Source organism: Cornus florida, unplaced genomic scaffold, assembly GCF_030987335.1.
Source record: "Cornus florida cultivar Cherokee Brave unplaced genomic scaffold, ASM3098733v1 CherokeeBrave_3.0.0_Hap2_Chr03, whole genome shotgun sequence".
NCBI classification, from domain to species: Eukaryota; Viridiplantae; Streptophyta; class Magnoliopsida; order Cornales; family Cornaceae; genus Cornus; species Cornus florida.
This window is the reverse complement of record NW_026775573.1, coordinates 79,859,920-79,874,629: the sequence shown is the minus strand read 5'-3', so window position 1 is coordinate 79,874,629 and position 14,710 is coordinate 79,859,920.

The following is a 14,710-nucleotide window of genomic DNA, read 5'->3' as shown; positions in this document are numbered from 1 at the left end:
TAACTCATTTTAGACTTGGTAAATGGCATGGCCATGAGTTGATCTTTGATATATATTAATTTGGGATGATTTCGATGAGTTTTCAAATCTAGAGATTAAATGGATTTAATTTGATTTAAATTCTAGTAAATTGTATTTTACTTGGATTCCATTTTAGACTTGAGATATGGTATGACCATAATTTGGTGCTTGATATATATTAATTTGGGATCATTTGAATAACTTTTGAAATCTAGAGATTTGATTAATTTAAATTAATTAAATTCTATATGATGCTATCTTGCTCATTTGACACTTTTGATTTGATTTATGTAATGAGCATGCTATGTTATTTAACATATATTAATTTGAGGTTATTCGAATTTGATTTGAAATCTGGAGAATTTGATTATCTTGTTTAATTAAATTCTATCTAATGGCTCCATGGATCTATTGGTATTTTAGAAGTTGTTTCTATATTCAAATCATGGACTTGAACTTGTTATGTATTCACTTTGTTGTGTTTTGAGCATTGGACAAATTTGTTGTTATATTTATATTCATGAGAACATGTTTTCTTTATGGAATATATTGATGCCATGTGTAATGAATTGCACACTTTGTAATTGACATTATATATGCCATTTTAGAATTGAAACTCTAAGGCATGGATTGTGTGGTTTCAACCTACTTGTGCATGGAAGGTGTTTTTCGTGCATTATATAAATTACGTATAAGTTGTGAACTTATTTGATTATTTTGGAGTCTTAGGACATTATTACAAGTGATGTGGCTAGAGTTTGGCTCTAGTGTGGGAGGTATGAGTTCTCCCCAATTGAGATAGTGCGCACTAGGGTGGTCTTCCCAGCGGGTTAATGCCCGGAATAACCATTTAGTTCTCGGCGGAAATCCGAGACGTGATGTCCTAGTCTTTCATTATTTGATTTCGCATTCAATTCCACGTTGACAATCATGTTTAATTGTGACCTATGGTTTTGGCTATTGGCGATTGATGTTGTTAAGTACATCCATATTAAATTGTTATATTTAGTTGTTTTCACACTTTTAGATTTCAAGTTGATAACTTAGAGAATCTATGTCTTGATGTGTGGTATTAGAAATTCTAATTGTACTAAATTGTTACATTTAGTTGATATTGCATTTTAGATTTCAAGATGGTAACCTTTAGATTCTATATCTTGATACTTGTGTAGCATGCTTTTATGTTGGTTAATTGCATTGATATTGTGATTTATGCCTTGTTGTTCAAATATGACTTTGGAATGATCCTATAGATTCATTTGGAACATAGACTTTAGGTGGTATGATCCACTATAGTTGTTTTAGCATTTTAGATTTCAAGTTAGTGACCTTGAGAATCTACATCTTGTTGCTTTGTATAGCATGCTCCCATGTTGCTTGAATTGAATGAATGATGTGATTTGTGCTAGAAATGATCTTAGGTAGCTTAGGATGCTCCCTGGGTCACACTTTGACATAAACGTTAGGTGGCATGAGCCCTTTAACATGTTTCACCTTAAGGTGATAAAATTGTAAAAAGTTAGGTCGATGTATGCTCATCTCCTACAAATAGCTTTATGTTACTCACCCATGTTGTGGGGACATTTTTCAGGTACGAAGACTTGGTTCGTGATGCTCATCATTCCTTGGATTGCTTGTAGTTCTTAAGTTTCCATTTCATGCAAATGTTAGCATGAGATGCCTTTTGTAGCTTTATTTGACAAAATGTGTATATTTGATTCTATATATGTAATGTGTACATGAGTGCACTCCTTACAATGTCTTTGACATGTATGAGATGAGGCTGGAAGCCAATGACATGTATTTGTATCTTATGTAGTTTTGACTTCATGAAATATTATGAAAATATTGAAAAATGTTAAGTTATTGTCTCACTATGTTGCATCGGGTGTGGGAATTCCATTTTGATTCTTCTGTAGGATCTCATTAATCATGCATGAAGTGTGGCCAAGGGCCAAATGGTAATTTCCAATCATTTGTTAATTTTGGTTTTCAAAATTTTCATTTCAAATTCATTTTCGCCTTTTTGGCCCTCGGGGTGTCGGATTTTGTATCGGCCATTTCCGGGAGCCGCGGACCATTCCCGCATGCTTAAAATCACTTATTACGTTTGTGTACACATTTGTTTCAGTCTAGAAGTGCATTTGGGGTCAAATATATGTTTGGTGCAAACTCACATTTTTGCCGTTTTGAGCCTAAACTGAGCATAAGGGCATTTTGGGGTTTTCACATGAAAAATAAATGTTGGTATTGACATGGTTGACCAGAAAATATGATTTTGAGGGGGGTTTCTTCTTTGTGTTTTTTTTTCAAAAAGGCCCAGAAAGTCCTAAAAATTACTTTTCAAGGTTGCATTTCAGGTGCAGCCTACAGCAGAATGAGCGCTCCAAGATAGGGCTGAGAGTTTTGGACCTTGGGCATGTGCTGTTCAAGCACTCAAAGCCCTTGCATGAGCGCTCGAGGTACTGTTCATGTGTGTGTGTGTTTGTGTCTTGGTTCAGCACTGCACCTCCAACTTCAAACTATCATATCTTCCTTGTTTTAACACCGAATTGGTCCGTTCGTGAGTCTAAATTGACCGCATCAAACTTTGCCCGGAAATGACCATGCACGCAAACGTAACTTACCTAGTAAGATGTGTTACAATGGTCCATGGCCCAAAAATATGGCCATAGTAAAATATGACCCCCCAACGGCCGAAATACCAAAAATGAAGTTTGGAACGAAAACTTGGAATTTAAAATCATGAGATGGTTTCAAAATGCCACTTGGCCCTTGGCCATACTTCATGCATGGTGAATGAATGCTAATGGAAGAATCAAAATGGAATTCCCATACCCAATGCAAACATGGTGAAGCAAAAACTCAATATTCTTCAATACTTTCATAATACTCCATGAAGTCAAAATTTACATAAGATACAATTTACATGTCATTGGCCTTCGGCCTCATCTCATACATGTCAAATACATTGTAAAGAGTGTTCTTATGTACACATTACATATAGGGAATCAAATGTACGCATGTTGACATATAAGACAACAATTAGCATTCCAAGCCAACCTTCACCAAAAATGGAAGTCTCCAAGTCCACAAACCATCCAAGCATAATGAAGACCTCAACTTCGATTCTTGTACCTGAAATATGCCCCAGTATCGTAGGGGTGAGTAACATAAAGCTAATCGTAGGAAATGAGCATGCATCGACCTACGTTTTACAAGTTTGCATGATTTAACCATTGTGGTTCATTCCACCTAACGTCTATATCAAAGGTGAGACTCAAGGAGCATCCTAGCTACCTGAGATCATTTCAAGCATCAATCACCTCATTCATGCAATTTTAGCAACATAGGGTCATGCTTACACAAAGCAACAACATAGGAGCATGCGTACACAAAGCAACGACATATAGATTCTCAAGGTTATCAACTTGAAGTCTGAAATGCAACATCAACTAAATATAACAATTTAGCCTAATTAGAATATCTAATACCACATATCAAGACATAGATTCTCTAGGTTATAAACTAGAAATCTAAAAATGAGAAATCAACTAAATATAGCAATTTAGTATGGATGTACTTAACAACATCAAAATCGCCAATAGCCAAAACCACAAGTTAACAAGGTAAGCATGATTGTCAACTTGGAATTGAATGTAAAAACAAATAGTGGAAGACTTGGACATCACGCTCAGAATTATGCTGAGACCTCAATGGTTATTCCGGGCACTATCCCGCAGGGAAGACCACCCAAAGTGCGCACTATCTCAATGACTTAGAGGACTCACGTCCCCGTACTAGAGCCAAACCCTAGCCATCTCAACTCAACAGTGTTCCAAGATTCAAAAATAAGCCAAATAAGTTCATAACTTATACATATTACTATTATAAAGTAACAAGTTAGCAATATAACTCTCAATTGTGCATAATAAGCATTTCATATCCATAATGCTACGAAATCACAAGCCAACAATATATTCATATAGAAACATACTCTCATGAATATAAATTTAACAACAATGCCCTTCAATGCATATAACACAATTAAGTGAATACTTCACAAGTCTAAATCCATGTTCTTAAAATAGAAACAACTTCTAAAACATGATTAGATCCATGGATACACAAGATAGAATTTAATTACATCAAAATAATTAAACTCTCTAGATTTCAAATCATTTCCAATTGGCCCCAATTTAATATATGTTAATAGACATATCATGGTCATTACATATGTTCACACACAAGCTTAATTATGCCCATGAAACCACCAAAATAGATTTTAATTAATACCCTTAATTAAAGTCTCTAGATTTCCAAACACAACCAAATGCTCTCAAATTAAAGTATGTTAACACACATGCCAAAACTTAATTTAGAAACATAATACAACTCAATTCCAAGCAAGGTATGGCCATGAACTTAAATCTTTCACAAAAGATAAATATTAATTAAAAAGAGCAATTCTAATTTAATTAATCCCAAATTAATATATGTTACCCAACATATTAAAACAAGAGTTTTCTACCATGCCACAATTCAAATCAAAGTTATATATCATCATGAATTTTAAATCTTATATAAAGAAATAAAAATTACTAACTTTCTAGATTTGATACAAGGCACATATATAAGTTGTATAATCATGCTAAACACTCAATACAACACACACAAAGGCCTAAAACAGTCCCTACCTCCATTTGAGATGAAATCTCAAATCCCCACCAAAATAAATTGGCTCCGAATACGACGAAACTCCTACGTTTTGTCGGGGACAACACCATGAACATTCATCCTAAGGAAGCCCTATCAAAAACACAACTTGACTTCAAACCCGAACTCAAGAAATGGCCAAAATGAAATTCTAATCAGCTAGAATCAAAGGCCTCGCTGAGGGGAACAATAAACACAAAGGCATCACCACTTTTTAATGAAGGGAAGAAGTCCAAAAGAGGAGAGAGAAGATGGCAGCCATGGATGGAGCTTGGACCGGCCCTGAGAGAGGAGAGAGAGAGAAAAATTTGATTTTTCTTTCTCAGACCTCCAATTTATAGAAAAACTCAAAAAGTGCCCCGAACGGGCCCCGCCGGGTCCGGAAAACTGGAATTCACGCAGACGCGCTCAAATGGCAAAAATCCATGAACGAAAAAGATTCCAAATGAGAAAATATGAACAACGGAATAAATGGCGTCGAATACTGAGTCCCGAGCAGAGAGTTATGTTCAAAACAAGTTTGGCGCAAACCGAGGCCAGAAACCCTGAAACTGGAAAACATTGTCCAGGAGGAAATTCTAAGAGTCCATGACTCGACGAAATGTGAAAATGAATCCCGTACGAGGATCCAGGCTCAAAACAAGACATTGAGGAATAACTTTCATTAATCGCACAATGACCCCTCCAAAAAGTGAAAACTGCGAAACTGCCCCAGAATGAAAATATCTTCCAAAAGATTGTTTCTTAGATACCCCTGAAATAAAATATCTTCAAAAGATATTTATGAAAAACACCATAAGAAAAGAAAAAGTTTCCAAAGAACTTTGCATTTATGCCCCTATGGACACCGGGAGCTACCAGAGTATTTTCTCACGAAAGTAAAGATACGTATCTCATACAAATCATTGAGAATGAAGATACGCGAAGTCAGAAACCAACTCCAAACACAAGAAGTGTGGTTACGCAAATAGAGTGACAAACGAGGAAAAGACGAAATAGGGAAAAAGGCGGAATAACGCATAATGTCGAAAAACGAAAAATATGGAAACGACTCGGTCCTCAAAGGAAGTTGTCAATCCACAGAAAAGAGTCTCAGAAATCACTCCAGAGCACTCGAGATGACACTAAGCGATGTGAAACCAAACTCAGAAAGGAAAAGATCCACGGAAAAAAATTTATCCAAAAAAATCCGGGTCATTACAACCTTCCCACCTTAAAGGGATTTTGTCCCCGAAATCCAGCCCCAACAAAACAAAAAGGCGAAACCAGGATAACTACGGAGTACATCTGGGAGTACCCCACACAACACGCCATACCAGTGACCTCAAAGCTGAAAGGAACACACAAACCAGTGTCATTTGCACCCACGTGCTCATGACAAGACAACCTCTTGAAGGCAAAATGACCACATAGCCACACGACAAGTCAGAACTCACACACTGAACCCAAGGTCAGCCAAAAGAACGGAAAACAACAACCGTAAGCGTCCCTCCTGACAAACCATTATAAGGAACCAAAAACAACCACCAAAAGAACTCCATGATAACCACATATCAAATCAAGGTACAAAACAAACACAACGTGGCAGTACGAATAGCGACCAGAACTTGCCCACGACGTACTCGAATATGTGGTAATAATGACAGTATCTAGTGCCCGCCCACACTTACTCATCAGTAAGGTAGCATCGACGGCAACTAGTACTCGCCTACAACACACAACTTGTACGGTAGCATGACAGTATAAGACACTAATTCATAACTTGCCCCCCACTAGGTCTACCCAAGAAACCTCTTGATACAAATGACATCAATGTAAAAAAATGATCATTGCCAAATGTACTACGGAGACCAACATTTTGTGAGAGTTGAGATATGGTCCAAAGATGTCTGGCCAGACCATCTTGGCCAATCCCAAAACTCTGACAACAACACTATAAGTATCGCTATGCTTAAGGCCACAAATCCTCAATACAGCAAAACCAACATCTCTAATGCTCAAAATACCCCTATTAATAACATTAATCAGGAATCCAAAACCTGACAAGCAAATCAATGCTTACAGAAATCAAAACGAACCTCACAATAACACATTTCATCAAAAGTCGTGCACATCTCCCTGAAACAGATCAACTTCAAGACCAATCACCATGATCAAACATCAGATCCACATCCCTATCACGGATAACTAAATCCTCAAAATACAAACCCACCAAGTGGCACACACATCAAAATGCCAACAACTAAGGTCACAAGATGAATCTTTCAAAACCATGCTTGGCAACGCCAAGCTAAATCAAAATTCTTTAATATTTGATCCGCAACCAATCATCAGAACTACGATTCCTCAAAACTATGCCTAGTCATAACTAGGACGAGAAAATCCATAACAAGCCATATCCAATAGCAATCCGCCAAAACTTCTCTTAGAAGTTAACCACATCTAGGTCTCCAAAACGAAAAGAAGTCTCCAAAAGACATTCTCAAAAGAGCATCGAGCTTACCTCACAATCAAACAAATCCTCAATGATATGGACACAAGTCCCCATAAAATGATCTCAAACAAATCAACTCACTCTGAGCACCACAACTCCGTCAACAACCACGGCAAAAACTCCCCAAGGAAAAACACGAAAGAAAGGGAGCTACCAGTCCTAAAAAGAACAATTCCACGACTCCATCTCTGTAATGAAAGACAACTATGGCCAAAGACTTCACCCCTTACATGGAAGTAAGTCGACCAAAATCCAACAAATCCTCACCAAGGACTCAAGACAACAACGATGATTCTCATAGACCAACAAACCCTAAAACAGTGCACAACACAACGGAAAGAAGAGACTCACTCCTTATGAAGTCCCTTACACGAACCAACACAAAACCCTTGTGAAAACCCACATACACACTACGTGCGACCGAGGGAAACGAATGGGAAAACCAAACCTGGAAGTCTTGCATATGACAAGGAATACAACTACCAGAAAGAAAATCTACTCGCATAGATAAAAATCAAAGGTACATGCAACAGGTCTCCACGTAAGCACAAAAGCATGTCACAAAAATGCAATAACAACATGGCATCTCTAAGCATATAAAGAAGGCATGCTAATGCCACACAACAAGAAGGCAAATGTGGATACACCTCCACCTACTCATGCATCACAATATTATAAATCATACTACTAACATGGTAGTAAATGAAACTGCATAAGACAAAATGATGCAACAATGAACCCTATAGACATCGTGTCCTAGAGTGTCTAGAAAAGAAAGGACAATTCCTATTCATAAACTGTCTCCAAAACCAATGCGACAACAACCTGTCTTCAAACAAACGTGAGCCTTTACCACAACGGTAAGACTCTAACAATCCATCTCAGAATCTAGAGGTGACACTACAAGTGACACTAACAGTGCAGTGCTCTCACTACCCGTAACATCAGTCAATCGACTTGATCCCAAAAACATTATCACATAAGAACTCCTGAAGGAAAATGGCAACTATAGCCATACCAATAACAACTAAATCAATCACCACGACTGATCACCAAAATGACCATCATCATCACCGATCAAAGGACAATGCCTATCAAAACAACACCAATATTGATTCCACCCGAACTGCGCTTGTAGCTAGCCAATACGGTAGCATGACAGTGCCTTGCACCCGCCCACAAACGTATCCGCCCACGAAAAAGGCAATCCCAGAGGAATCATCCTGATCAACCAAGGATCCTAAGAGGTCCATAACCTCATAATGGCCTAAAACCAACAAATCCACCACTGCGGTAACGCCAAATGACTCATCTGACAAGAGCCCAAACAAAAGGTGACCATCCACCTACCTCAAAACCTATGCTAGGTCGACAACAACCTACATCACCACGAGACTGTGACTACAATCACCATCAACCTCAACTCGTGCTTCAATGACCAATCCCGTGTCATGCCAAGTATACAACGCAATTATGCATATACAATTCTAATCTAGCATACGTCACATGTTATGTTCTTTACATTAGAATAAAACAACATTAAACAAACGGCATACAACATGTAGCACATAAACACATAAACATGTTATCATAAAGCATATAAACAGATAGAGCATGGCAACAAAAGCATGATATGCACCCAAAACCCGTCGTCCAAAGGTTTTCGAACCTAGGAGCTCTGATACCACTTGTGACGGCCCAAGTTTTTTAACTCAGTGCGTTAGTGATGAACCGAAAGATGACCCGATAACAGATCCGAAGTGCAGAAGCAAAAGACAAAAAAATGGTCTCTAGAGATACAACATAGTTCTAAGACACCATTATGACCCTCAGCGAGGTCACAGAACCCAAAGGAATCAAATGGGGAAACAACGTTTCAAAAATGAACAAGAATGAACCTAGGGGCAAAATCATGATTTTTAGCTTAAAAGTGGGTGCCACCGAGCACACCATTGGAAAGACAATGAAAAATTAATGAATTTAGACTCAAGAATCACTTGATTTGGAGTCTGGATGAAGAAGATATAGCTAGCGGAAGAAACAGGGGCAAAACGGTCAAAAAATACCAACCCAAGAACATCTAACCGGTTAGGAGGCCAAAACACATGACCAACACACTGCCCCAAGCCATCTAACCGGTTACCAAGACCCTTCTAACCATTTACATGTGAAAAGGTAGTAAGGGTGCGACCCAAAAACCTGGCAGCTAGGGTTTTTCGGGAAAAATGGAAATTTGAGGGCCTAGATGATATTTTCTGGAAAAACTCAAAGAAGAAACCCCCCTCAAAATCGAGTTTTCTACGTGAGTTGTGAGAAAAAATGAAAAATACATAATGTGAAATGACCAAAATGCCCTCCCAAGAAAACTGGTCCAGAGGGTCCAAAAAGCTGTTAAATTTAAAAACTTAGAACTGAACTTCGGATGCGATTTCCGATGCCAAGATGGCATTTTCTGGAAAAACACAAAAAAGAAACCCCCTACTAAAATCATGTTTTCTAATCAACCATGTGAAGGACAGAATTTATTTCCCAAAGAAAATTCCCAAAATACCCTTACGTCAGAATATGCAACAAAAGTGAAAAATGAGTCCGTAGGAGGCTCATTTCACTAAAGAAGAAGCATTGCCCGGAAACGACCATGCACGCAAACGTAACTTACCTAGTAAGATGTGTTACAATGGTCCATAGCTCAAAAATATGGCTGATGCAAAATATGACCCCCCAATGGCCAAAATGCCAAAAATGAAGTATGGAACGAAAACTTGGAATTTAAAATCATGAGATGGTTTCAAAATGCCACTTGGCCCTTGGCCACACTTCATGCATGGTGAATGAATGCTAATGGAAGAATCAAAAGGGAATTCCCATACCCAATGCAAACATGGTGAAGCAAAAACTCAATATTCTTCAATACTTTCATAATACTCCATGAAGTCAAAATTTGCATAGGATACAATTTACATGTCATTGGCCTCCGGCCTCATCTCATACATGTTGAATACATTATAAAGAGTGTACTCATGTACACATTACATATAGGGAATCAAATGTATGCATGTTGACATATAAGACTACAATTGGCATTCCAAGCCAACCTTCACCAAAAATAGAAGTCTCCAAGTCCACAAACCATCCAAGCATAATGAAGACCTCAACTTTGATTCTTGTACCTAAAATATGCCCTAGTATCGTAGGGGTGAGTAATATAAAGCTACTCGTAGGAAATGAGCATGCATCGACCTACGTTTTACAAGTTTGCATGATTTAATCATTGTGGTTCATTCCATCTAACGTCTATGTCAAATGTGAGACTCAAGGAGCATCCTAGCTAACTAAGATCATTTCTAGCATCAATCACCTCATTCATGCAATTTTAGCAACATAGGGTCATGCTTACACAAAACAACAACATAGGAACATGCTTACACAAAGCAACAACATATAGATTCTCAAGGTTATCAACTTGAAGTCTAAAAAGCAACATCAACTAAATTTAACAATTTAGCATAATTAGAATATCTAATACCACACATCAAGACATAAATTCTCTAGGTTATCAACTAGAAATCTAAAAGTGTGAAATCAACTAAATATAGCAATTTAGTATGGATGTACTTAACAACATCAAAATTGCTAATAGCCAAAACCACAAGTTAACAAGGTAAGCATGATTGTCAACTTGGAATTGAATGTGAAAACAAACAGTGGAAGACTTGGACATCACGCTCAGAATTCTGCCGAGACCTCAACGGTTATGATCGGTTGATAATATGACCTAAATTTAATCAACCTTCGCAATAGCACGAATCATTGTAAAATAGGGCTATTGGTCGGGTAAGTCGAACCACTGGGACTGCGCTAATCTACGGCAACCTAAGTATCTAGAATCATTTTAGAGTGATATGGAGTGTTCATAGAGGATTTGTTGGTTGTCACTTAAGTTATGAAATTAAGATGCATGAACTAAAAACTTGCAAGAATTTAAATGAGATGAAATTCGATTAAAGACAACTAGGGGAGTGAATCCGTCTCCATCCCTATACACATGCTAGATTAGAGCTAAATTGGGGAAAAACAATATATAATGGCCAAGAATTATATAGCAACTCATGGTTGCCATATAATTAACAAGAAGTACATTGAATCACAAACAAGAATAATCCATCAAAGGTGAATATGTTTAGACTACCTAAACTAGAGTGTAGCTTAAACACATATACTTAAATGAAAGACTATCAAGCCCTTGACACAATGATGAAGCACATGAAGGTAGGGATTAAGCATACACCATCAAAGGGCTTCCCTAAGCAATGATCTATCAAAGTCACCTATCAACATGTCATTAAACCATTCCATAACCTAGTTTCCATTCTCACCATGAAAACTCAAGCAACATGATTAATGTAAGAGGTCATCTAAAACAAGATAAACAACTCAAATAAATCATTCATAGCAATATTAACATTCATTACAATAAATGAAGTGCTCTTGGTTATGAAAAGACCATAGCATATACATTGTAATCCCCAAAATAAAGCTAAACTAGATCATGCTTACAAGGGAGGGACTTCATCACCTCCCTAGAGGGTGAGTTAGTTACCCATAGAAGCTTTAGATGAAGGAAAAACCATGCCTTTTCCCTCCATTTTCGAGCTCCCTTCTTGTGGCTTCAAGAAAACCTTCTCTTGCTCTCCTCCCTCTCTCTAGAAATTCTGCCCTTCCAAGATCTTTGATAATGAAATGCTCCTTTAGCTTTTGTAGGCAAGAAAACCAACCAAAACCCCTCAAAACAAGGCCCTCCACACATCTTCTACCAACTCCAAAAAGAGGAAATAAGAGATGAGGGTGACAAGGCACAAGTGGGCTGAAAATGAGGACTTCCGGAGGGCATTCTGCCCAATTTTCGAGCGCTCGAAGGTGGCTCTTCGAGCGCTCGAAGCTACTTTCCAGCTTGAGCCACTTTGGCAAAATGACCATAACTTCCCGCTCCGAACTCCAAATGACGAACCGTTTGAAGATTTGGAAAGCTAATTCAAAGCTCTACATAAACCATGTTATAATGAAAGTCCAGTTCTGAAGGTTGGAGGGTCAAAAATGAGGAGCAAGGTCGAAATCCATTGCTGCCAGGCTGTTCTGCGCACCTTTGGTGAAAATAGCATAACTCTTTGCTCTGAACTCCAAATGAAGCAAACTTTATGTCTTTGGAAAGCTGATTCATAGCTCTTCATGTTATATGTTTTGATGAAAGTCCAGTTCTCGAGTTTGCTAGGTCAAAAATGGCGATCAAACTCACTTCCCACTGCTGCCAGAACTTCCTTAATGAGCACCATGACATTTAAGGCTTCAACAAAAACTCATTCTTGCTCCTTTTTGGCCAATGAACCTGAAAATAAATATGAACATGCAAATGAAGGCAATCTAAATAAAATAAACAACTAATGGACTTAACTAATGCAAATAAGGGCGCTTGAATATGTAATATTCGGCGCTTATCACACCCCCAAACTTACATTTTGCTAGTCCCTTAGCAAAACTAGAATGAAAAAAAAAAAAAAAAAAAAAAAAAAAAAAAAAACAAACTTAATGAAATGACAACCAATGAAATGCTTCCCATAGACATCAACCATGGTGAAAAGGAAACATGCATAGCTCAATTACAACTTGAAACAGACAAAAGGTCAGAGATGCTATCATTAGGTAGACTACCTTGCATATACGAAGCATTGATACAAAAATTTGCTAAACACATTTTCAAATACATGCATCAACATCGTGGTCAATATAAATAATTCAATTGTCATCTCTTGAATGGAAATCAACTCTAACTTCAGTGAAAGTGAACCGGATTTCCTAACATGTGGCTTTAACCTTTTCTTTTCCAATTCCAAGACACAAGTCTTTAAATCATTGAATTCCCTTACTTTTGAAGTCCCTAAGGCACGAATTTATTCACAAAACAACTTTTGTTGCTTGTTGACAATTTATTAAAACAAAAAAAACGATACATAATATGGTTGTGCAATGTTGAAGTCCCTTAAGCTTTCTAACCAACCCATGTAGCAAGCGTTAGGCCAGCAACTCCCAAACCGGACGGCTTTAGGTTGCTAAGTGAAAAGACACTCCTAGGGCTTAATAACTCGAATTGGCAAGGCTACGAACTCCAACGAACCACAGTTATTTATTCTTATTTTTGTGAATGACCGTGCAATGCCTAAGTCCATTAAGCTTTCTAACCAACCCATGTAGCAAGCGTTAGGCCAGCAACTCCCAAACCGGACGGTTTTAGGGTGCTAAGTGAGAGAACACTCCTAGGGCTTAATAACTCGAGTCAGCAAGGCTACGAACTTAAGCTAGTCATTATCTTTCTATTTTCCTTTTTCTTTCTTTCTTTTTTTTTTTTTTTTTTTTTTTTTTTTTTTTTTTTTTTTTTTTTTAACATGCCAAAGGTATCCATCCATTAGGTTCATCAATTCAGATTAACTAGGTCAAGAACAAGGTCAATCCAGTTACATGCCTCACAGTCAAGTTTCCGGTGTGCATCTGTGCATTGTGAAGCATACAAGAGTATAAGATCCAACGAGAATCTAATTGAAGCATTTATACAGATTGAATTGCATCCGCATGATCATTTCAAATTCAAAATTTTTTCTTTATTTTCCAGACTTAACAATTGCTTTTATACACAAGGTATTAAACATGAGCATCATCTCCGACAAGTTTCAAATTGTCATATCATTGTTTTACAAAAGTTGACTTTATTGCTTTACATGGATCAAAATACATTATGCAGGCAAAAATGAAATACCAAAAATGCAATTGCACCCCCAAACTTGAATGACACATTGTCCTCAATGTGTGAAGACAAGTGACGTCAACAAAAAGTGAAAAACAAAAACAGGAACAACAATACCATGAGAATGAGGAGAGAGCATGACGGGGTGACAAAAAGCTCCCATACGACGTCTCACAAAAACAAGCCCCCAAACTTGAATTGTGCAAGCTGCAAGAAACAGTTAGAAAGATAGATGGGAATAAACATGACAAAAATAATGAGACAGTAAAAGAAAATATGTATTGAAAAGCAGGTGGACAAAAGAACAAAAAGAACTAAAAAGGGGGCATGCCAAACCAGATCTAGAAAGACAAAAACAACTTGCCAAGTTCAAAATAAAAACGAACATACACAATTGAAAAAAAAAATAAACTACGAGCTAGGGGGAAGACGGGCAAGGATAGCATTGAGGAGAGAGTTGGTTTCACGCCTTTCTTCTTGAGCTATGCGACGCTCTTCAGTAGCAATACGGCGGTCTTCTTCTGCACGGTGGTAGTCCTCACGCATGGTCCGATTGTAGTCAGCAAGGGTGGCCTCAAAATGGTCCAGGCGGGTGTGGATGCCGGCAATGCTGGCTTGTAGAAAAGCATAGTCAGGTGGAGGGTCAACAGGGGGCACCTCCATGCCAGCAGCCTCAGCCATGGGAT